General features: G+C 35.2%; 1 protein-coding gene across 1 annotated transcript in view; it reads left to right on the top strand.

Annotated features, from left to right (window-relative positions):
- Positions 1–25,546, top strand: part of GRIN3A (glutamate ionotropic receptor NMDA type subunit 3A) — a 173,255-nt gene that overhangs the window by 67,359 nt on the left and 80,350 nt on the right. The gene's annotated exons all lie outside the window — the stretch shown is intronic.

Below are 25,546 nucleotides of genomic sequence, written 5' to 3'. Positions count from 1 at the left end.
GACGGGAAACAGAATGCAGATCTGAAGCTGCAGTGCATTCCAATATATAGGATATATTTAGCAGAGATTGGAGAAAAGTTCAATTCAGCAGGTATACTCAGGACATACCATGTTTAAAGCAACTGGAGCTAAGCTGAGCCTTTCAAATTATAAAACATTCACATGCTTTTCCAAATGCCCCTTGTCAGACCAAGTCTCAATGTATTGAACTATTTACTATGTTACTATTAAAGGTTTAAAATTAATTTCATAGAGCATCAACAAGTAGGACATTTGTAGCTATCTTTATTAAATGATAGAATGCCCCAGAGGGCTGGTGGGAGCTTTAAAGGTTTTTCATAGATGGTTTCAATTGGATGTAAGTCCTGTTTTGCAACCAAAAGAATGTAAGAAATTTGACCCTTTTATTGCAAACCTCCTGATAAGTGACATGAACCTCATGAAAGGATTCAGCCAACAATGCCTCACTGACTAGGCAAGAAATTTTGTAACTTCTCAATGAATACTCATGGCTTTATGTTAGGAGCTGGAATTCAGCAAACACAAATAAAATCATTAGCATAAATAAACGCATCACCCTAAAGGGAGTTGGTGATGCTTCTGCATTCACATTCTGCACTAGCATCAGCAGCCTTTGTTTATTCTTCGCCCCAGGAGTCCTGTAAATCTTCTGAAGGTTTTCAGCCTCACTAGAAACTTAGATTATTTGTGAGAATCTCAACAAAGCGACTCCTAAATTATTAGCTCAAAATTAAAAGTATTTAGTCTGATCTAGTAAAAAAAAAAAATCTAAATATATGCCTGTTGTGGAGATTGCAGGCCATTATCTTATGTAAATAGATGAACACAATACTAACTAGAGTTTCATTTATCAGAACCAGTGATAGCCAAAATTAAGCCAGGGATGCTATGCATGAAAAAGCTGTAACAGTGATTATGCTAAAGTATTAAAAACTAAAAATATAAAGACAAGCTATATGCAGCAGTAAAATCATTTTTAAGCAAAAAGAAATAATCATTTCATCTCTGACTCCACCAGAATAAAGAGGTGAAATTTTTTTATAAGTCTAACCCATTCTACAAGACAAAGCCAGCAGAACTGGACAAAGTCAACTTTGCATTACAACTAGTGAGTCCTTAATGAAATGGGACAAACCTAAATCTCAACTATTTTCAATTTGAGATAATAAATGAATTTCCACGAAGTCTCCTAAAAATGTATATGTGTGTACTAGTGTTGCTTCTATGTTAAAATATCTCTTTTGTAGGTTCACTTTTTTCCATAAAAAGACACCCAGATTCCTTAGCTAAGCAACGCTTGACCCCGGGACTTAGGAGGAATAATTGCTGTGGCAGAATTTTTTAGTTTTCATCCAAATACATCGTATTATGTGGACTACAGAATGTCCTCACTCTCAAACGGAGATATAAGATAAAAATTATTTCCATCCCTCAGTCACTCAGAATGTACTCTTATTATATGGTAGTTACACACATGAGTGCTCTTCTCTCCTATTAATGCAAATTCCTTAAGGAAGGCCTATACCATTTCTTATACTAAATGATATAGAGCAATTCAGAGGTAAATGAGTCAAATTGTTTGACTTCAATCAATTGAGGAAGAAAATATATAAACAAAAGGAGAAGCAACTTAGAAGGTTATAAATATGCCAGAGTTTAGCAACAGATGAAATACTGTCCAAGTTCAAGGAAAGAATGATCACCTTCAACTCGTCTCAATAGAAGAAAGTTTAATTAATAAGGTAACATTTGTGCCTATTCTTAAAGGATAGTAAGAATTCAGAATGTATGTCCAGGGAGGAGAAATGGACATCCTAAGTGAAGGAGCAGAATGAATTGCTTGGAGGTAATACTTTATATTACCTATATATACTTTATAGGTATATTATAAAGTATAATTTATAGGTATATTATACTATATAGGTATATATTACCTATTTTATAATATAATGTATTACCTCCAAGTAATTCATTCTGCTCCTTATAATATAAAGTATATGGGTATATAGTATAAAGGTAGTATATGGGTATACAGTATATGTATAATATGAAGTATATGGGTATAAAGTATCTGGGTATATAGTATATAAGTAATATGAAGTATAAAGCACAGGCAAGATATGAGGAATCCAATTTAGCTCCAACATAGGTTAAGGAGAGAAAGGAAGTAAGATCCAAGTCTGGAAAAAGTAAGCTTAATTGAGATAACAGAGGATCTTTGATGTCAGGCTAAGAAGAGTGAACTTCAATGTAGATTCATGACCATTTTTGAACAATAGAATAGCACAGTATAGTGGTATCCATTTAGGATGGCTGCTTCAGCAGCAGGTAAACAAGATTACAAGAGAAAGAAAATGAACAGAGCTGAAATTATAGCTTGGTCACTGATACAGATTTGGTCACTGAAGAAAGAATGTGAGAAATATTGCCAATCAGCAGGACTTGGCAATTAATTGGCTGGGAGAGGCAACCAAGAGTCACACCTTCAGAGCTGCAGGCCTGAGTGTCTGAGAAGATGCTGGTACATTCAAGGAAGCAGAGAAACAACAGTTCCCGGACTAGAAAATATGGCAGCCGGTTCAGTTTCATGCATGGCACTTTTTAAACTTTTCATTTAAGTTTAGGGGTACATGTGCAGGTTTGTTACATAGGTAAACTTCTGTCATGGGGGTTTGTCGTACAGATTATTTCCTTGCCCAGGTATTAAGACTAGTACCCGTTAGTTGTTTTTCCTGAACCTCTCCCTCCTCCCACCCTCTACCCTCCTGTAGGCCCCAGTGTGTGTTGTTCCCCTCTATGTGTCTGTGAGTTCTAATCACTTAGCTCCCACTTATAAGAAAGAACATGCAGTATTTGGTTTGCCCTTCCTGTGTTAGTTTGCTAAGGTTAATGGCCTGCAGCTCTATAGCATACATGGCGTTTTTAAACTGGTTTTGAATATTTATGTTAAATCCAACAGACATTTGGAAACATAGAGCCAGAGTTCAAGAGAGAGATTGAAGCTAGTAAGAATCTTGGCAGAGGGAGGCAATACTGTTTATGAAAGCCCAAGGGAGTATGAGATCCCCAGGGGAGAAGGTGATGGGAAGAAAACTTTCTGTTTGAAGGAATGCACCATGAATGAGAAGTCCCAGGACATCGGTGTATAGAATTTGTGGAGAGATGAGGTGAAAGATAAAGAGGAAAGGTGACTCATAAATTCATGCAGGTCCCCAAACACCACTCTATAGTTTGAATGTTAATTTTTCGAGGTGAATACGGGAATCATCCTACCTGCTATGCCTACCTTCTTGTCAGTGGTTATCAGAAAAAAATAGAGCCAGATTCATGCCCAGAACAAACCATGAGAATTAGCATGCAGGCACACATGCGTATGTCTTAATGTCTGATGAAACCATTAAGTTGGTGCAAAAGTAATTGCAGCTTTTGCCATTGAAAGTAATAGGTGTATGTGATTTAATTTTTTGAGTATTTTTCAAAATTCCATTTTCACTTTTCAAATTCACTTTTATAGCATTTTAGTTTTAATCAGGGAGAATGTAGTGCTTATGGAGAAGTCACAGATCTCTGTGATCCTCTTGGGACATTTGTTTTTCTGCTGTAAGCTGAAAATTCCCCCAATCTCAATGGGAGGTGACATTTTATATAGAGTAATGGCCACACTCTAAACTTCCACCACTGACTTACTATCTGCTTTATTTCTCTTCATATCCTTTTATCTGCTGGATATTAGGATGGTTCCCCTTATACCATGTTGCCATTTCCATCCCGTTTTCACTACACAAAACTGAACTCAGTTAATTCATCTCAGGAAAATCTTCCTGTGCCTCCCCATTAATGCTCTCGAACACCTGCCTCCTTTCCTCTTTTAACTCTTTTTTGGTTATCTTGAGATAATTTCTCCAAGTCTTTCTGTTATAATTGTGTGCCCTAAAACGTCGAAAATAGTAGAAGAATTTTACTAAGAAATGTGCACCAAGGAATTGATGCTTTTACCTCTTAGAGGCTATCTAGGCACCCCAAATCTAAAAATTAAACTCCCCAAAGTTCTAGCTACTATTTTCTTAAACCTACATTTCTGTTGCATATAATATTTTAAATTATAATAACAGTGTTTTCTTACCTTTGTGTAAATAGTTTCTATTTCTAGTTTAAAATTTAGGTTTATTTTTGGTATTAGTCTTGGAATCTAAACACCACTTATGAAATATTTCTATGGGAAAATATGTTCAGATGAAAAACCTATTGACTTAAAAGGTAAGATTTGTGATCCTCTGTATTTATACACCATCTGTCTGCAAGTTGAGTCCTGGCTACGTATCTGTAACCCTGATAGCAGATAACTTACAATGGATGTAATAGCTCCATTTTTCTTCTTGATCATAATTGTTTACAATGTTGGCTATACATTTAACACAATTAATAAAACTGTTAAGAATTAAGAGGGTGAATATTTTATCACCATTTTAGGGCTGAGATTCATTGGTTTTAACCAACTGCTTTGAATCAGAAATGAAATTAAAAGCAAAAGCCTATGCAAGAAAGACAAATTTATGATTCACTGCATGTTGCAGCAGCCACAGGAGGTTGAAATTTTTTTTTCCTGATAGGGGGTCGGAAGAAAAAAATAATCTTGCTGCTGGCTGCTCTTGCAGATAACCCCAAGGGAGAGGAACTGGCCTGCTGTGCAAATGAGGTTCAAGAAGATGATTCTATCCTCACTTAACTCTTTTTGCTAGAAAAATTTATTTTACACTAAAAGTAATATATGTTGCTTCTCATGGACTCCTATCAACTCATCTGGGAAGCAAACTCCATGCTTCAGAGTAGGTGGGCTCTTGAAGCATGAGTCCGTGAAAGCGGGAATTTATGAGTGATACATTTAATAGAACTTGTTTGGATATTTCCTCAATGTAAAATAGCACTATTCATTATAGGGAATGCAGAAAATAAAGTAGACAGATGGAAGCAAGCATCTACTACCTCATCATCCAAATCATGTCATTTTAGCATTTGGGGATGATTGACAGGTGGATAGAAATTGCAGCTGTATTTTTATCCAGTGAGGTCTCTCTTTGGGTCTGTGGTCTAAGGAGTGAATCTGGGCACTCATAGGACCTTTCAGCCATTGGCATCTGTTCTGCTGGCATCTAAGATGGGATGAGAAAATAACAGAACGTAAAGTTCACTGGAAAATGAAGCTCCACTTCCCCATATGGAGTTGAACTGGCCCAGCTGAAAGGATACATGAGCACTCAAAAGTAGCTATTTGCTGATTTTAGTGGACTTTCTAGTACTTCTTTTCCAGCTTCTCCCTCTTTAGCCCTGAGAAGTATCTAATAAAAAAAATAGAAGGAAAAGGAAAAATTCAGCTCTGTAGAGGGAATAGGAAGCTAGTGTCATTGTTGTACAGGCAAATGAGAGTACTGTTTTAGAAACACTGTCCTGGTGAACATTCAAGTAAATATTAAAAATTAAATAGACATGCTGTGAGGGCAAGGACAAACTTTAACCAAAAATATTAAAGCAAAGGACATTGGCATAGCCCTAGTAGGAAATAAGAAGCATTTTCCACAATAAGAAAAACCACCTTTATTGATCTTCATATAACAGCTAGTGGCTGCCCAATAAAACATATGAATTCATATAATAAAAGCTGGCCATGAAGAAGGGAAGGATGCCATAACTCCAAGGCAAACAAGACACTGAAAATGGAATTTGAGGTGAAGGTAAAGAAACTGAATTACACCAAACCACTCCTTCACTCTTTCTTAATTCATCCAATAACAGCAACTTCTAGCCCAAGCACCATGCGAGGTGCCTGGGAATTTAAGAGTAGGCAAGATAAACACTGTCCTTGCTACATGGAATTTAGTAGGAAAGAAAGACATTAATCAAGGGAGCACATAAATTAGTCAATGACTGATTTAAGCCATGCTAAATTACTGAGAAGTAAAATACAGCATAATCTAGGAGCCTGGCAGGGCGACCTGATCTGAATGGGGAAAGGTCTGGCTAAGATCTGAATGAGATAAATGAGTTAAAGGGAAGTTGATGAGGATGTTAGAGAAGAGCACTTTAGAGTGATGGAGCTGCATGTGCAGAATCCCCAAGGCTAGAGAGAGGGGAGTGCAACTGTGTCATCAACTATGACATTGGAAAGCCAGGAAAATGGGATGAGAGTTAGACAAATAACAAGATAGAAGGTTTTGATCACTAGCCATTCTAGAGAAACCATTTCTCAGAAGAAAAATCCAAAGAATGTCATATTGTAGGAAGAGCTGTACTTCCTACAGGCTCCATGTACTTCCAAATCAAAAACATAATAGGAGAAATATCCTATTCACTGTAGCAACAAAAGTTCATGATAGATCATGGAAATGTCCTCTATAAAAATTGAGTTAAAAGAAAAGTTTTCTTAATGTACCAGCACATAAAAGATAGTTGGGATAAAATAACTACCATATTACCAAGTTGGGAGACTGAATACGTAAAGATGTCAAAATTCCTTGATTAGTTTATAGGTTTGAAGCAACTCCAATCAATATCCCAAAGGACTTTATTGTTTCTTTGATTAATATTTTAAAAACATATATTAATATATTTACATATAATATATTAACATTAATCTTTTCAAAAAGGCTCAAGGTATTTACTTTTCTAGATATTGAAATGCTTAATATTGGTAATAATAAAAGAAAAGCTAGTATTCATTGACCATTTCCCACATGCCAAGCACTGTTTTAAATGAAGTTAATATAGTACTCCCACCTTCATTAGATAGTTATAGAGATTAAATGAAATAATTCAAGTAAAGCACCTTGCATAGTGTCTGACACCTAAGGGGCACAAAATAATAGTAACAATAGTAAAAATCTTGTCATATTTTAATACCAATAATTATATTTATCTTGAACAATCATTCCCGCCCTCATCGTCAAGGTGAACATGGTAAGTGACAAGATTCCCTTACTGAGCTAACTTATAGAGAGGAGTTTGGAGACAAATTTCTTGCCTACTAAAAACAGATTAATTGTCATGTGGTATGCATTTTAAGCATCATTCCTGACTTTGTATTTTCTTTCTTAGTTCACTCTGTTTTAATTTTTGCTACCTTGTATATTATGCAAACTTTAAGCTGCCTTAAATCTTTTCGGGAAGATAGCAAGGTATATATAAGTAATGTTAAAATCAAATAAATAAAGAATAGTAACAGTAATTCAGGAAATAGATAAATGGAACAATAAATAAAGAAATTTAAATCATACTTCTAATTAAAGAAATACTAAATTAAAACAGAAATGAGATATTTTTGCCCATCACATTAGAAATTTTTTATTGATATTTCTCAACCTTAGTGGAAGCACATTAAGATGAACGCCAGCAAACACTACTACTGGGAAGCTGGATTTATAAATCATTTTGGCCATTTGGATCAAGAGCTTTAAAAGGGTTTATGCCCTTTCGCCCTTGACTTTCACTTCTAGGAATCTGTCCAAAGGAAATAATATAGTATGTGGACAACAACTTATTGCAAATATGCACTGCAACCTTACTTAAAATAGCAAAAACTTGGAAACGATGTAAGCATCCAATATGTAGCACAATTACTGAATTATAATATTCCATATGTTATAAAATGCAGCCAGAAGAAATGATATTGAAGAGTCTTTTAAGGTGTCAAAAAATCAAAATGTAATGTTAAGTGAAAAGTCAGGATACAAAACCACATACTACATTTTCAATTTTGTAATATACATATGTACATGCTATAAAAGGACATGACTGGAAGGAAATACCATGCAATGCATATAATGCAATGTATATAAAATATCGCAGCACTGATATCTGGGTAGTATAATTAAGGAAATATTTATTTATTGTATTATTTCTACCTCATATTTTTTACAACATTCATGTATTATTTATGTAATGGGAAAATACTTAATAACCCAAGTAAGAATGAGAATAATTCAGACATGAGACAATAGTGGTGACAATATCACAATAGCAATATTTGCTCCACATGTGCTGCTGCTGTCTGCGGCCTCAAATGAGATAAGTACCTCAATGAGTAGCACTCCCACAGCAAAAATTTTTACATTTTAAAGACACTTACATTGTCCACAGAGGCTTTCAGAAGCAAATTTTCATTTCTACCTAGTTTATTCCTTTCCTAGGACTTAACACAATCTGTAATTATCATGCGATCCGTTTGTTAACCGTCCCACTTTATCTTGCTTAATGCTATATCCTCAGAACCTAGCAGAGTGCTGGGTGAACAGTAAATATTCAGTAAATGTTGTTCAATTAATGAATGAAAAATGGCAGCCTCATTGGAATAAGAGTATAGTGATCTGCCGTGATTACTTTGAAATCAATGTTTTTGATGTGACCTTTCAAAATTATTCTCATACTAGATGCTATGGAACAAATAGGAGAAAAACCCCTGTTGGGGGCAATGTAGTATGATATAAAGGACAATCTGGCATTGGACAGCTCTGTTTGATGTCTGATTCCATTACATATTAGTTTTGCGAAGCTCTGCAAGTTACTTACCTTCTCATGGCTTGTGTCTTCTCATGTGAGAAGATTAAAGAAGTTAATGGATGTGAAATATCCAGCTGAAGTTCTGATTCCATCTACCACTAGACTATAAACTCCATGAGAGTACAGACTAAATCTTCCTTACACATCCATGTTCCTAGGGCCTAAGCAAATGGCAACTCCAAATTTAGATAACTACTGAGTAAGTAAATGGACTTGATTGTGACACCTATTGAAGCAGAGGTAGCCAACATGAGATGAGTAGGATAGAGGTAGAGGGTAGGAGCACCTCTCATTTGCAGTTGAAATTATGCCCAAAGGTGACCCAGAGTGTTTGAGCCAGGACATTGTATATAATTATTGTATGTATTTTGCATATATCACTGTATATAATTTACTTTCATTAAAGCAAATAACACCTAAGACCATGATACCCATAGTGGAGCCAAGTCTCAGAGATGTAGGATCCTTGAGTAGGAAGGCACTGTGAGGGAACACGAGACAGATGATGCTGCCCCAGCCTGGGTGGTTCTGGATCCCTGGTGGTATATTATGGAGTTGGATTAGAATCATTCAGTAGGTCTTACATGGATCAGACACATACTACATGACAATTAGTGGAAACTGGGGGAGGGAAAATGGTATATTCTTTTCCTTCCTGAATGTTATCCAAATCAAGGAACTATAGGAAAATCATCAAGGCTTTGCTAATTCAGATTGATAAGTCAAAAACTGAACAAATATACATGTAACTTATTTATTTATTTATTTATTTATTTATTTATTTTCTTACCTACTTCTAAAATAATTTTGAGGTGGCATCTTTGCGGAACTTTTAAAATAACTGCAGTTGTATTACTTTTAAATAGATACAGTAATTCATATTAAATACAGCAAAGTGTTTTCAATTAGATACCCTGTTGAGTTTGCCTTAATGAATGTCTAAGGTCATTTCCTTTATTTTAATACAAGCAGAGAACAGGTCAAATTTTTGCCAACCTTTCTCTTAAATTAAGGGAAAATTGACTTATACCCTTGTTTACATTATTAACCTTCTTAGCAAGTATTAAGATATTTGCTATACCAATACATAGATACTTTCTATGTATAAATAAATACATAGATACATACTTTCTATGCCAATGAATATGTCATAGAATATCTACAAACATTTATGTGTGTATTTATGTACATATGTATCTTGGGTAAATATAAACATTTATCAGCATACATGTCTATTAATTGTGTGTTCACATAGACACATTAGTATTATTTTAAAAGTTCATGTAGGTTAAATGGACTCACATTTGGAATAGAGAGAACTAAGTTAATGATGATTTGCTCTGTGAAGAACCTCATTTTCATGCTCAATAAATATTTATCTGTGTGCGAAGAAGTTGCAGGCAGTCCCCCAAGAGGGCTCCTTTTGTGTCTAAAATATACGTACTTTAGTTCCAGAGGCACAGGGTAAATAAGTTAAAGTTGAGTGTTGAATTTTTATGATTTAGCCTCAGCTTGATATTTTGATCACTAATTAGATCAGAAGCTAGTGTGATTCAACCACTGGTGTATACAGTGGCAAGCCAAGAATCTTAACATAGTTCAGGTCTGTTGTGAACTCAATATGGGAAATTTAGCCAGTTAGGACTCAATTTTCTCAATTGCAACTGAATACAAGCCTACTCCAGCCAACTGCACGGATAGACAGACAGACAGATAGATGATAAATAGATATGCAAATAACATGTATATAAAACATATGATGTTATTCATAGCTTACTTTCAGAATATTTTGTCAGAATCCATTAATATTTTTCAAGCTCAAGAAGTGAGTTTGATATTTTATCAGAAAGCTGCTGCCTAAAAAATGCCAAAAAAACAGAAAATTTTAACAATACCAACCAAACAAAACCTATCAATGTTTCCTTAAATTATATTTCAACTAGATTTTTTTCTGTGCATGATCTGAAGGCGTATAATTAATGGAGGTAAATCAATTGGCAAATAAGAATGTAAGTGAATATGGGTATATATTTATCTCCTATGGTTTGTGTTTTAAATGATTATTAACTATCAACCTAAAGGTGATAAATGACTTATTTCACTTCATGGTAAGACCATAGATATAATTCCAGGAACAGAAAATAAAAATGTCAATGTCAACAAATAATAATATTAACATGTATTATATACCTGCTATAGTCTAGGGACTATGCTATCTGCTTTAAATTGAATTTTCCTCACTTAAACTTTACTACATCCATACAGATGAGGAAATTGGGCTAAAAGAAGGTAGATGAGTTGTCCAAAGCCATAGAGCTAATAAAAGGTAAAGGCAGGATTCATACCCAGCAATAACTGATGATAAATTATTCCTACTCAGTATTTCATTAACATATGCAGTAAAAATGTTCTCCCCGACCTGATTTATTCCAACGAGTCCTTTCCTCACCTCTGGACTTAGGCTGCAAAAGCTGCTCACACCACAAAGATGATCGAAGGGCAGAGACTGCTGCTAAGGATGTGATATTTGAATCTTTGCACAAATGGTACAGGATTCAGTCTGGGATGAAGAAGCGAAAGAGACACATGCAGGGAGGAACACTTCTACACCCCTACCACCATTATCATCACTACTCCCTCTCCCAAGAAAGTACTGTGGCAAGAATATATCCTCTGGATACTTTATAAACTAAGAAGGAGGAGTTGCTTATCTGCATAGTGTCTTCCATTTACCACCACTGTGGCATGCTGTCAGTCTCAGATGCTGCCCCACTCTCCTGCCAGCACCCCCTGTGAAATGGCAGCTTCCCTTCCTTTTCTTTGTCCCCTGCAGTTAGACATCTCCAAATGAAGCTGTAGTGTCTCAGTATGAACTCTGATGCCAATTAATGTTCCCACTGTTAAATCTCTTCATTGTTACTCCACTCTACCTTCAGCACTGCTAATGCTCAACTCACATAAATTTTGCTCAAAGCATTAAGTCCTTCCCTGTTCATTGAAATACCGTTTACACTATTGAAAGGCTAGAAATAATCTATAGTTGTCAAGAGTAGCTGGGTTAAACAAAGCAAAGTACATTTCTTCATTGGAATATGGTATTACTATTAAGGAAAGAAATTGAGCAGGTTGTGAATTATCAAATTAAAAAGTAGATTACACAAAATATAAATCTATAAAAAAATTCTATATAAAACCATTATACTAACTTTTTTGTTTTACTGAATTGGCACTCATGAAAAAGGGTTGCTCACCACTAGAATATAAAGATGTCAGAGGCATCTCAAATCTTATTCCTGCCACATATTCTGGAAATACCCCCAACAGTCATTTCTTGGAATTAAGACATTTTTCTCCAGAAGGCCCCTACATATACTGCTTATATTTCAACATAAGACAAACATTATCTGAAAGAGATGATACTCCTGTTAATTTTCTATATGAGTTACTAATTTAGATGATATGATTTTGCTTACATAGAGAACAAGGGGGAATATATACCACTGGGCAGTTTGATGAATTTCAGGGGAAGACACAAATTATCAGATCTATAGAAGAAGAAACCAGAAAAAAAAAGGCAGCTGGAACAGCTTCCTGCCAAGATTCAAATCCCTGTCACTCTCTACTCCTCATAGGTGAGGCTGCTTCTCCCCTGTTTTCAAGCACCGACCCATAGGTGAAGCTGCTTCTCCCCCATTTTCAAGCACCAACCTTTTCCTTGTCTTTCCCCAACAAGGCTCAGGAACCAATCCTGTTCCATCTTAGGGAGAATTTAAGATGCTATATCTGGATCCTTTCTCTTCAGAAGTTTGGTTCAAAGACAAGCAGTTCTGGCATCTCCAGGAGCTTGTTAGAAATGTAGACTCTCAGACCCAATCTCAGGCTCTACCCTAGACCTACTAAACCAGAATCTGCGTTTTAACAAGATCCCTAGGTGTATTCTGCACAATACAACCAGAGAAGCAAAGCTACAGGTCCGTTTCCATATGACCCAACATCAGATCACTACTGCTACTGGCCCCACTCCTATCTTTTACTCTTGAATCTGCGACATTCTAGGACTACATCTAATAATTGGTTCTATTTCCTCTTAACAAGCTTAATGTTCCATTGACTTCCGTACTGTGATCCTGCTTAGCTCTGGCCTTCTCCCAGCATCTGGGAGATGCTTTGACTCAGTCTTGTTTGCCAGCTACAATTTTAGCCCAGCTGGTTGACATCTTGGATAATGGACCTACACATTTATCTTTTTCATTGTTCACCCAGAATTCTCCCACCCCACTGCTAAACTGATCTATGCTACCTCTGTGCCAAACCAGCACAAATCAGTCTATCCTCTAAAGAATTTCAGAAAAGAATCCTTTTGCAAGTCTTTTTACCCTTGTTCTTTACCCTGTGGAGATAGCAAGCAGCTTTATCAGCTTCTTTGTTGAACCATTATTAACCCATTTCTCACTCTGCTCTTCACATTTTGTAAATCAGTTCACAAATCACTCTTCCCAGCTTCTCTGAAGAAATGAAAGGTGCTGCCCCCATATTCACATAATTTTATCATCTGCACACTTTTACACGGGCCTCTCATGTGCAATTGAATGCTGTAAGTGGAAAAAGTGTTACATACTGAAAATACAAGTTTTATCCTAATCCCATTATTTTCTTTTCATTTTTACATCCTTTTAGAAAATGACTATTTTGTTTCACTAATATGACAAATAATTATGATACACATCATTTGTAAAGTCCTTCATTGCCTCCCAAACACTTTCAGTTCATCACCTCAATTCATTCCCTACATCTTTGTGAAGCAGAAAATGCACTTGCTGTTGGAGGAGACTGAGGCTCAGAGGAGTTAAGTGATTTTTCCAAAGATCAAGCTGGTACTTAAACCCAAGTTTTAATTTCAGATCCATCATAATTTTGGAGACAATGTGCTGCCTCATATTAAACTACATTCAAAAACATATTAAGCATACAATGATAGGAATGCTCACAGCTCTCAAAGCTTTGCTCAGCATTTTGAGAGTGTAGTTTGAGAAGAATAATTATCAGAATAAGAAATTCATAATATGCTCACTTAATTACTGCTCAATGCACATCTAGTACTTGTGAATTACCACAAGTTTTTAGATGGCTTAACTTTGAAGGAGCTGAACATCTTGCAGGTCAAATATGAAATCAAGTAGTCAATCTACTGAGAGCCAAACTGAAGTCCAAAATTGCAGAATATATTTTGCTTTATGTCATGTACCAAAGGATTAACAGGCAGCGAAGGTTTTCAGGATTATAATTTTAGCCCAAGGTTCTGGTAACTACATGAAATCTTTGAGTGGTTTATGATATCTTAAGGTGAAATTATAGCTCCCCATGGGCAAAAGTTGTTGAAATGCTTTCAGCCAGTGAGTACTGTAATTAACCTGTCCTCTATAGCAATTACAGGAAAAACTATATTGAATGCCTAGTCATATTGACTAATGACTGTAAGTATACAAATCACTTTTTAAATGAGAATGACAGGCAGGAAATTCATTCACCCACCAATTCCATAAATATATATGTCACCATATATATTTTGTATGTTTGCCATTAAGATAAAGGCTAGGAATACAATAGCAGAGAAATCAGATCTCTACCTACTATTTCCAAAATCTTCCATTTTAGCAAGAGAATTAGACCTTAAATGACCATAGCCATGAGATGAGTGTTACGATGATGAATGGAATATTATCCCAAATATATTAACAGGAACCTGGCTAACTGGGGTGGATGTGAGGAACACAGTCAGAGAAGGCCTCCTTGAGGAAGAAAACATGCATTCTGAATGACGAATTAAAATTATGAAGGAAAAGAGGAGAGGAAATCTCTTTCTTAATAGGCAGATAAAGTAAATGAGAAAAAAATAGAGACCTTGAAGGGAGTACACAGGGAATCAGTCTCCTTCTGAATGACAGGAAGAGCTGTGTGGGTACGTGAGAGGAAAAAGTGGGAAATAATCAGAAAATAATTTGTATAAAATAACATAGACTAGACATCAATAAGAAATATGTATATAAATTTCATATTATGTTAGATATATATGATATGCATGTGTTATATATGATATATAACAGAGTATTTGTATAACATATATGTATATATTATGTGTAATATATATAATGGAAAATATAAAGCATGTATAATATAGTACCTATATATATTTGATATGTGTGTGCATAGATATATATATGTGCATGTGTGTGTACCAGAACTGAATTTGTAATGATAAAACATCAAGCCATTTGCTATAAAATGCCTCATCTTCAGTCATAAGAAAAAAAATAACTTAAGATTCAAAGACTGTAAGATAATATTCAAAAGGTAACTAATTAAGATGACAAAATCAGATAAGATAATAAAACACTGTATTGAATGAAAAAATAGGTACACAGTTTTAAAAGAGACCAAGAAGTTATTCAATGTGAAATATTTACCTGCTAAAGATGTAATTCACTTCGGTGAATACAAAGATTGCCACCAAATGGAAAAGCCCAGAAAGAGCTCCTAACCACACAAGTCATCTCTAAATAATATTTCAATATCATTTCAAACAATTAAATTATATTATTATTTTCAGTGATAATACAATTTTCATTTGTATTAAACTTGACCATATTTTTTCAGCTTAGTGATAAGGTACACATACAATAGAGTTTTAGCATAGTTAAATATAAATAAATTTTCAATCATACATATAAAATGAAAAATAGATACAAGAAAGATTATGCTTCAGAATATCAAACTGTATCAATAACAGGTGGAAGGTGAAAACAAAGTAGAGACACCAACCAATAGAACAAAATACTTAAATATGTGCCTAAAGTTCTAAATAGCAGTTCTTAGACATAGGAAAAATTGGTTTTTGGTGTTAGGGTAATTATTAGTCATTCTACTCCCTAAAAGTTGGTTTTACTAAGAAAGCAACATTATTTTTTTTTAAGTATTTTATCTGTCACAGGACAGAGAAAGTAAAAAAAAATAAGATTTTTGAAGTTTCATCAGTGTGCAATTTACAATGGAGTCACTTAAAACAGATGTAAGCTAAAAAATTAAAAGCTTAATTAACATAGCTCAATAAGTATAGAAATTATTTTGAAATATATTTTGTCACCTTAGAGTTCATCATAAATTCAAAAATAGTAAAAATAACCTAAATATTTATTTTCTCTCTGAAAAGCTCTTTGCTAAGTAAGAATCACAACGATATTATGAAAATAATGAAAAATTTTAGGCATTTTTACACTAAATGCTTTAATATAGTTATAAAAAGAAAGAAGCTAGTCCTTGGCAATTATGATTATTTTAAATCTTGCTCAGATGAAATTCCTGACACAAGTGGCATGTGATGACTGAAGTTTTAATCACCATTCATACTTGGAACATTTTATGCATTAATAATAGTTGGAGTAAAAATGAACAGTATTTTCCAAATACGATAACTCAAAAATAAATGGAAACATTTGTGAAAATGTTTCATTTTTGAAAAATCTCCTTGGGCTGAGTCAAACCATGGAAAATTTTAGCTCAAATGAAAATTCTTCCTCTTTCTCAGCCTCCCTGAAAAAAATCACAAGGATGTGAAAACAGAGGATTATAATGGAAGCTGTCTTGCAACATTAACTGCAGTGTTCATTCTTGTAAAAGCCATAATTCATGGCTGCTCCACAGCCCTTTTCTTTCAGCAATTATGCATATTAGAGGAAAGTTTGAATACAAAAAACCAAATGCGATAGACAAGCAAGCCTCATAAAAGACGTATTTACTCCACTAGTTTTCCCTGAAGGAAAATGTGAAAGCTAACTAGGCTGCCCCAGTGCAAGGTGTCCCTAGTTCAAGGGAGTTGGAGAAAGCATGAAAACTACAGATGCAGGGCATTATACAGGGCTTACTGCCTGGGATTCCTTGTCAACCCATTGGCAGTCAACTCCATCACTAGAGGCTAGCACCTTTGGTGGAAGGAGGATGTTGGGACCTACTACTGGCTCTCTTGGGAATTTAATACAAATTTGTTCTTTTAAAAGGAGAGTCCCAGGAGAGTACCTCAAACACACTCTTTTTTCTTCATTCCTTTTTTCTTCTTCCCTGTTTCTTCTGACTTTCATAGGGTGTCATGGAAAGCACCACATGAAAACCCCCCATGCCATTTTGATGACCTTCCTATTTCCAAAATCTAGTACAGAGACTGGCACTTGATAAACATTTGCTGGAAAAAAAGAATCAAAACTTTCTAAATCCTGTTTCAAATCAGAAACCTTGGGTTTGAATTTTGTCTGTGTTCCATAACTGGGTTTTGTGACCCTGGGAAAGTTATTTGTACTCTGGACCTCAGTCTCCTCACCTAAAAAATAGAAATGAAAATTATGTCTTCTCATAGCAGCGTCCCCAGACAATTATGAAATACTGTATGTAAAATCTGTTAGCACAGTAGCTGACCGGCATAAATGCTCTGTGATTATTTGTTAAATCCAAATTCTTCATTTTGCCTATAATTCCAGAGTTGTAGGAGACTAAATGAATGAAAAAGACAGATTATATCAAGTTTAAGGACTCAGAACCCACTCTAGTGATTTTTTCTGATACTTGTGGTAGGCCAAAATTAATGCATCCTTGACTTCTCTAGGAAGAATTACAGTCAACATTTATAGCATTCAGGATTTATGCTTTGATATACATCTTTAAAATAAAGCCTGTTGCCATTTTTAAATGGGAAATCTCAGAAGCAGCTCAGAAATATTAGCAAGGAATACAAAATTTATTTATAAAATTTACAGACTTATAATAACCCTCCAAGCAAGTAGCATAAATTTTAAAATCTGAAAGGATGACCACATACACACACACACACACACACACACACACACACACAATGGACTTATTGCATACATCTTCAGATTAACAAATCAACCAGCAAGCTACTCTCTGTGCATAGGGTCTGTGGAGGATACAAAGAATAATGCACACAAAAAACATGTAATCAAGTTAAGATTAAAATACTGCAATAAAACTAGGAAAATAAATGTGTTCACCAGAGTATCAAATAAGTATGTCAGTATCCCTGACCACTGTTTATCAAAAGTAGCCTTCCCACCTGACTTTCTATCACATCATATCATTTTCCCTTCCTTTCTTTAATTTCTTATTATCTGTAATTATCTGGTTTGCTTTGTGTTGTTTTTCTCCATAGGAGTAGAGACATTTTCTGCATTATTCATAGGGATTATCAATTGATACAGATTACATATTAATGGGGTCTTTGTTCTTGAACCTATCACCTGACCCAAGGACCCTAACTAAGGTGGCAGTTAAGACCAAATCAGAAATATGCCTGAAACGTTTCATTAAGAAATCATTCATTTCTTCTTGCATGTTATTTTTATATCAATTAATATAATTCCAAAGATATTAATAAGGCACTATGATGGATTCTAAAAGACTTCAGAGAAACATATTTCCTTGAGAAATACATACAAGTAAACAAATATTTATACTACATTGTGATTCATGAAATAATAAAAAATAGATAAAAGGGAAACATAGTACCCACAAGGATGGCTAACTCTCTCTTAGGAAGATTAGAGAAAGTTTGAAAAAAAGATGGTACTTACTGAGTTTTAAAGAAATAATAGCAGTTTACCCAGGAACCAAACTTTGAGAAAAAAAAAAAAGCGGGAGGAAGTTGGGAATTCCAGGCAGCAGTAACAGCACGTGCAAATGCTAAAAGGTAAGACTGGACCAAATGACATGAGTGCTGGGATTAGTGACAGAAGATCTTGGTTTAGTTTCTGGATCCTCACGTATAGTTGTTACCACTGTATCAGTCACCTATTTCTACAATAATATTGCAAAACAAACAACCATAAGATATTGGCATAAAACAAAAAGCATATATATAGCTCACAAATTTTGCCAGGTTTGGTTGAGCTGGTCCAAACTTACTTACCTATTTTGGGATCAGCTGGCTGTTGGATGATACACAGTGGCTTCAATAATTTGCTGCAGTGATGTGGCTCTGTTCCACATGTCTTATACTCTAACACACTCATTCAGGCATGTCCTTCTCATGGTGATAACAGAGGGCTATGGCACAAGCAAAGATGCAAGCACTTTTCTAAGACTGTGCTTAGAACATGTCTGCTAACACTCCAATGACTACTGGCAAGTCACATGGCTAGGACCAGAGCTAGAGGGGAGAAGCCTAATAGTGAAATGACAAAGGGTGTGAAATAGAAAGGAGAGAAGAGTTGGAGCCACTAATATAATCAGTCAACTGCACCTGCTTAATCTCTAGAGTTTGGGTTCCTTTTCTGTAAATGAAGAACAAAACAATTCTTCCCTCTTGACATCCCACGGTTGTTGGGAGGAAATGTATAGAAGGTGTTTTAGAAGTACTGTAGCTGAAAATAAACAGGTAAGTAGCCAAGAAGTTGTCATGGAAATCGAAAAGATTGGTGTTACTCTGTTCATGGTTTGCACGTCAGCTAGCCACACATTTAAATTTCAACCCCTATTCCATTGCTGCAAACAGTGCTCCGCTCTTTGAATCCAACTCACTCTCGGTGGTTCAGCCGTATTAGCACTCTCAGAGACAGAACAGACAAAATGCACTCCACTTGTTTGAGACTGTGTTTTGTTCCAGAGACAAGGGTAGAACATTTTCTAGACTGCAGTCAATAAAAGACATCTAGGTTAAGCCCTGGTATGCATCAGTGACATCAGCAAAATGGCAGAATAGAAAGTTTCCCAGCAAAACTCTCCCAATAAAAATACAGCTAGAAACTATTCAAAAACAAGAATACCTCCCTGAATACACCAGAACTCAGAAGAGAAGCACAGAAATCCCCTAGGTCCACAGAATTGAGACAAGCTGCAACCAATAAGAGAAACAGTTATTTCAGACTGCATCACTCCCCTCAAGCCAGTATAACAGCACTCAGAGAATTTCCCTAATCCACGGTTGCCGATATGAGAGGAGAGAATTGGAGGTAGAGGTTCATTCTCCCCACCAGTCTGGAATCTTCATGAAAAGCCCACTCTGGGAACTACTGGGAGTGCTAATATGTCCCATGGGAACTATTGTGAGTGCTAATATGACTGAACCACCCAGAGTGAGTTGGATTCAAAAAGCAGGGCGCTGTTTGCAGCAACTGATGAACAGATCTTGGAGGCTACTCGTCACTCTAATCAGCAAAGACACCATGTTGACAAGACTGGCTGATGCTACAGTGCTGCAGGGGAAACAACAGGCAGAGAGGCCTGAATCTCTAGCCAGATTTTCCACAAATTCCATGTGCTCACATGGAGAACTCTCCTGGCCCGGAAACAACTATAAGGCAAGGATTAAGTTCCAGTGCTCATTTTAGTCTTCACCAGACTATAAAACAATGGCAGGGCAGCAATATAGTTTTATGGCAGCTTTTGAGCTCTGGTGCTCTTGATAAGTCTTCCTCAGAATTAAGAACAATGGAAAGGCATCAGTTTAGTTCAAGAGTACTATTTAAGTGCTGGTGTCCGCTCTAAGTCTTCCTCTGATGGGAAAACAATGACAGGGCAGTGACTTCAGTTCAATGCAATGTTTTAGTTCCGGTGTTCACTGTAAGTTCTTCCCATCATGGGAAGAAACAACAGTCCAGTGTTTAAGTCTGACATTAGAAGTAAAGTTCTAACACCACCAAACAACACCCACAAAAACTGGAAGAGATGGCTGCCTCCTCAAATGTACAGGCATCGAAGTAAAGATTCAAAGATTGTGAAACTTGGGGAAATATTACATCACCAAAAGAAACTAACAAAGCTCCAGCAGTGACAAAAAAGGTCATTACATAATGATAAACATGTCAATTCAGCAAGAGGATATAACAATTATCAATATATATGTACCCAACACTGGAGCAACTAAATACATAAAACAAATATTAATAGAACTAAAGGGAGAGATTAATGGCAATACTTTAATAGTAGAGACTTCAGGATCCCACTTTCACCAATGAACAGATCATACAACAGAATATTAACAAGGAAAAATTGGAGTTAAATTACACTCTAGACCAAATGAACCTGATAAATATTTACAGAACATTCCATCCAGCAGCTGAAGAATACACATTTTCCTTGATAGCACATGGAACATTCTCCAATATAGACCACATGTAAGGTCACAAAACAAGTCAACAAATTTTTAGAAATCAAAATCATATCAAGTATCTTTTCTTACCATGATGGAATAAAACTAGAAATCAATCACAGAAGGAATGTTGGAAACTGTACAGATTATGAAAATTGAACAACATGTTCCTGAACTATGAATGAGTCAATAAAGAAATTAAAAAGGAAACTTAAAAATTCCTTGAGACTAACAAAAATGGAGACACAACACATCAAAACCTATGGGATATAGCAAAAGCAGTTCTAAGAGGAAAGTTTACAGCAATAAATACACCAAAAAAGCAAGACTTCCAAATAATGCACCTCAACGAACTAGAAAAGCAAGAATAAACAAAACCCAAAATTAATAGAAGAAAAAAATTATAAATATCAGAGCAGAAATAAATAAAATTGAGACTAAAATAAAATACAAAAGATCAACAAAATGAGTAGTTGGATTTTTGAAAAGGTAAACAAAATTGACAAACCTTTAGCTAGACTAAGAAAAAAGAAAGAAGATGCAAATAAATAAAATCAAAAACAAAAAAGGAGACATTATAACTGATACCGCAGAACTACAAAGGATCAACAGAGGCCATTATGAACAACTATACTCCAGCAAATTGGAAAACCTAGAAGAAATTCTTGGATGTATACAACCTACCAAGATCAAATGATGAAGAAATAGAAAATCTGAACAGACTAATAATGAGTAACAAGACTGAAGCAGTAACAAAAAGTCTCCCATCAAAGAAAAGCCCAGGAGCTGACAATTTCGCTGCAGAATTCAACCAAACTTTTAAAGAACTGACACCAATTCTACTCAAACTATTTTGAAAAAATTGAAGAGGAAGAAATAATTCCAAACTCGTTCTACAAGATCAACAGCATGCTAGTACCAAAACCAAACAAGGACACAACAAAAAAGCGAAAATTACAGGCCAATATTTCACTGATGAATCTAGTTACAAAAATCCTCAACAAAGTGCTAGCAAACCAAATTCAACAACTTCTGAAGAAGATCATTCACCATGACCAAGTAGGATTAATCTCATGGACAGAAGGATGGTTCAACATGCACAACTCAATAAATATGATACATCACATTAACAGGATCAAGAACAAAAAACATATGATCATTTCAAGAGACACTGAAAAAGCATTCATAAATTTCAGCATCCCTTTATGAAAAAGCTCTCAACAACCTGGGTATAGCATGAACATGCCTTAAAACAACAAAAGCCATATGGGACAGACTCGCAGCTAATATCATACTGAATGGGGAAAAACTGAAACCCCTTACTACAAGATCTGGAACAAGATAGGGATGCACACTTTTACCACTTTTATTCAACACAGTACCGGAAGTCCTAGTAAGAGCAATTAGGCAAGAGAAAGAAATAAAAAGCATCCAAATTGGAAAGGAAAAAGTCAAATTATCCTTGTTCACAGATTTTTTTATATTTAGAAAGCCCTAAAGACTCTACAAAAAAAACTGTTAGATCTAATAAATTAATTCGGTAAAGTTGCAGGATACAAAAATTAGTAGCATTTCTATGTACCAATAGTAAACAATCTAAAAAGGAAATTGATAAAGCAATCCCATGTGCAATAGCTACCAAAAGAATAAAATAAATAAATTTAACCAAAGAAAGATCTCTAGAATGAAAACTATAAAACACTGATTAAAGACATTGAAGAGGACAGAAAAAAATGGAAAGATATCCCATGCTCATGGATTAGAATAATCAACATTGTTAAAATGTTCATACTACCCAAAGTGATCTACAGATTCAATACAATCCCTATGGAAATACAAATTATATTCTTCAAAGAAATAGAGAAAACAATTCTAAAATTGTAATGTAACCCCAAAAGACTCCAAATAGCTAAAGCAATCCTAAGCAAAAAGAATAAACTACCATCAGAGTGAACAGGCAACCTACAGAATGGGAGAAAATTTTTGCAATCTACTCATCTGACAAACGGCTAATATCCAGAACCCACAAAGAACTCAAACAAATTTACAAGAAAAAAACAAACAACCCCATGAAAAAGTGGACAAAGGATATGAACAGACATTTCTCAAAAGAAGACATTCATACAGCCAACAGACACATGAAAAAATGCTCATCATCACTGGCCATCAGAGAAATGCAAATCAAAACCACAATGAGATACCATCTCACACCAGTTAGAATGGCAATCATTCAAAAGTCAGGAAACAACAGGTGCTGGAGAGGATGTGGAGAAATAGGAACACTTTCACACTGTTGGTGGGATTGTAAACTAGTTCAACCATTATGGAAAACAGTATGGCGATTCCTCAAGGATCTAGAACTAGATGTACCATATGACCCAGCCATCCCATTACTGGGTATATACCCAAAGGATTCTAAATCATGCTGCTATAAAGACACATGCACACGTATGTTTATTGCGGCACTATTCACAATAGCAAAGATTTGGAATCAACCCAAATGTCCATCAGTGACAGACTGGATTAAGAAAATGTGGCACATATACACCATGGAATACTATGCAGCCATAAAAAAGGATGAGTTTGTGTCCTTTGTAGGGACATGGATGCAGCTGGAAACCATCATTCTTAGCAAACTATCACAAGAACAGAAAACCAAACACCACATGTTCTCACTCATAGGTGGAACTGAACAATGAGATCACTTGGACTCGGGAAGGGGAACATCACACACTGGGGCCTATCATGGGGAGGGGGGAGGGGGTAGGGATTGCATTGGGAGTTATACCTGATGTAAATGACGAGTTGATGGGTGCTGACGAGTTGATGGGTGCAGCACAGCAACATGGCACAAGTATACATATGTAACAAACCTGCACGTTATGCACATGTACCCTAGAACTTAAGGTATAATAATAATAATAAATAAATAAATAAATAAAATACTGGCATCAGCATACTACCTGACTTCAAAATATACTACAAAGCTATAGTAAGTGGAAGCACAATACTGACATAGAAATGGACACATAAACCTCGGGTAAACAATGTATATTGTTTCAATGCATATTGAAGAGACAGTCTCGTCAATAATTGGTGCTAGGAAAACTGGATCTCCATATGGAGAAGAATAAAACTAGACCCCCATGTCTCACGTTATACAAAAGTTAAAATGGTTTAAAGACTTACATATAAGACCTGAAACTATGAAACTACTAGAAGAAAATATTGGGAAATGCTTCAGGACGTTGGTCTTGGCAGATTTTTTGGGTAAGAGCTCAAAAGCACAAGCAACATGAGGAAAAATAAACAAACAGGAATACATCAAGCTAAAAGGCTTCTGTACTGCAAAAAATAAAAATAAACCAATATAGCAAAGAGATAAAATAAGAGAAAATATCTGCAAACTATTCATTCAACAGGGGATTAATAACCAGGTTATAAAAGGATCTCAAATAATTCTGTAGCCAAAAAAAAGCAAATAATCTAATTTTAAAATGGGCAAATGATCTGAATATACATTTTTCAAAAGAAGACATAGAAATGACCAGCAGGTATATGAAAAAATGCTCAGCATCACTAATCATAAGGGAAATGCAAATTGAAACCACAATGCAGTAACGTTTTACCCAGTTAAATGGCTTTTATAAAAAATATATAATATATATATGCCATCAAGGCTGCAGAGAAATTGGAATTCTAGTACACTCTTGGTAGGAATGTAAATTAGTACAGCCACAATGAAAAACATTATTGGGGCCTCTCAGAAAACTAGAAGTAGATCTAGCAATCTCGCTGCTGGTCCAGCAATCATACCATAAGATCCAGCAATCCCACTGCTGGGTATATATCCAAAAGAAAGGAAATCAGTATATCAAAGAAATGTATCTGCATCTGCATGTTTGTTGTAGTGCTGTTCACAGCAGCAAAGATATGTAATTAATCTAAGGGTCTATCAACAAATGAATGGATAAAGAAAATGTGGTATACACAATGGAACACTATACAGCCATTTAAAAAAAACTTGTCATTCGCAGCAAAATTGATGGAAATGGTCATTAGTTTAAGTAAAATAAACCAAGCACAGAAAGACAAATATCACATGTTCTCACTCCAACATGGGAGTTAAAAAAATCTATCTCACGGAGACAGAGAGTAGAATGGTGGTTACCAGAGGTTAGGAAGCATGGGGGGAGGGGTGATGAAAAGAGGTTGCTTAATAGGTACAGAAACACAGAAGAAACAAGTTATAGTGTTTGGTAACACAGTAGGGTGACTGTAGTTAACAATATATTATATTTCAAAACAGCTAGAAGAAAAAATTAGGAATGCTCATAACACAAAAAATGATAAACATTTGAGATTATTAATATCCTAATCATCCTGATTTGATCATTACACATTGTATGCATGTCTCAAAATATCACATGTAACCCATAGATATGTGCAATTATTGTGTATTAATAAAAAATAGAGGGAACGGGACATCTAAATAACAAGCTCTGCCCCAGAAAATGGGGACATAGAGAAAGTGAGATGAACTCAAAAATATTCATGATGATCACTAAAAATCAACAATGGCTACTTCTGAGGAAGGCAATAGAATTAGAGAGGAAAAAAGAGATAATATGTTTGTTTATGCTATAAAACTTCTGTTTGAGTTTTACAGTAAGAATGGAGTCATGTATTACTTGTCAGATTAAATAAATGAGTATGATTTTGAAGAATTTTTATGAAGTAGAACTAGGTAAGTTTTTCCATAATTTCCATTAGAACAGTTCAAACATTGATACAAATGTTCCGGGTTGTTTTTATTCCATTTTA

This window comes from Chlorocebus sabaeus, chromosome 12 (genome assembly GCF_047675955.1).
Source record: "Chlorocebus sabaeus isolate Y175 chromosome 12, mChlSab1.0.hap1, whole genome shotgun sequence".
Classification (NCBI taxonomy): Eukaryota; Metazoa; Chordata; class Mammalia; order Primates; family Cercopithecidae; genus Chlorocebus; species Chlorocebus sabaeus.
This window is presented reverse-complemented; position numbering and strand designations above follow the sequence as displayed.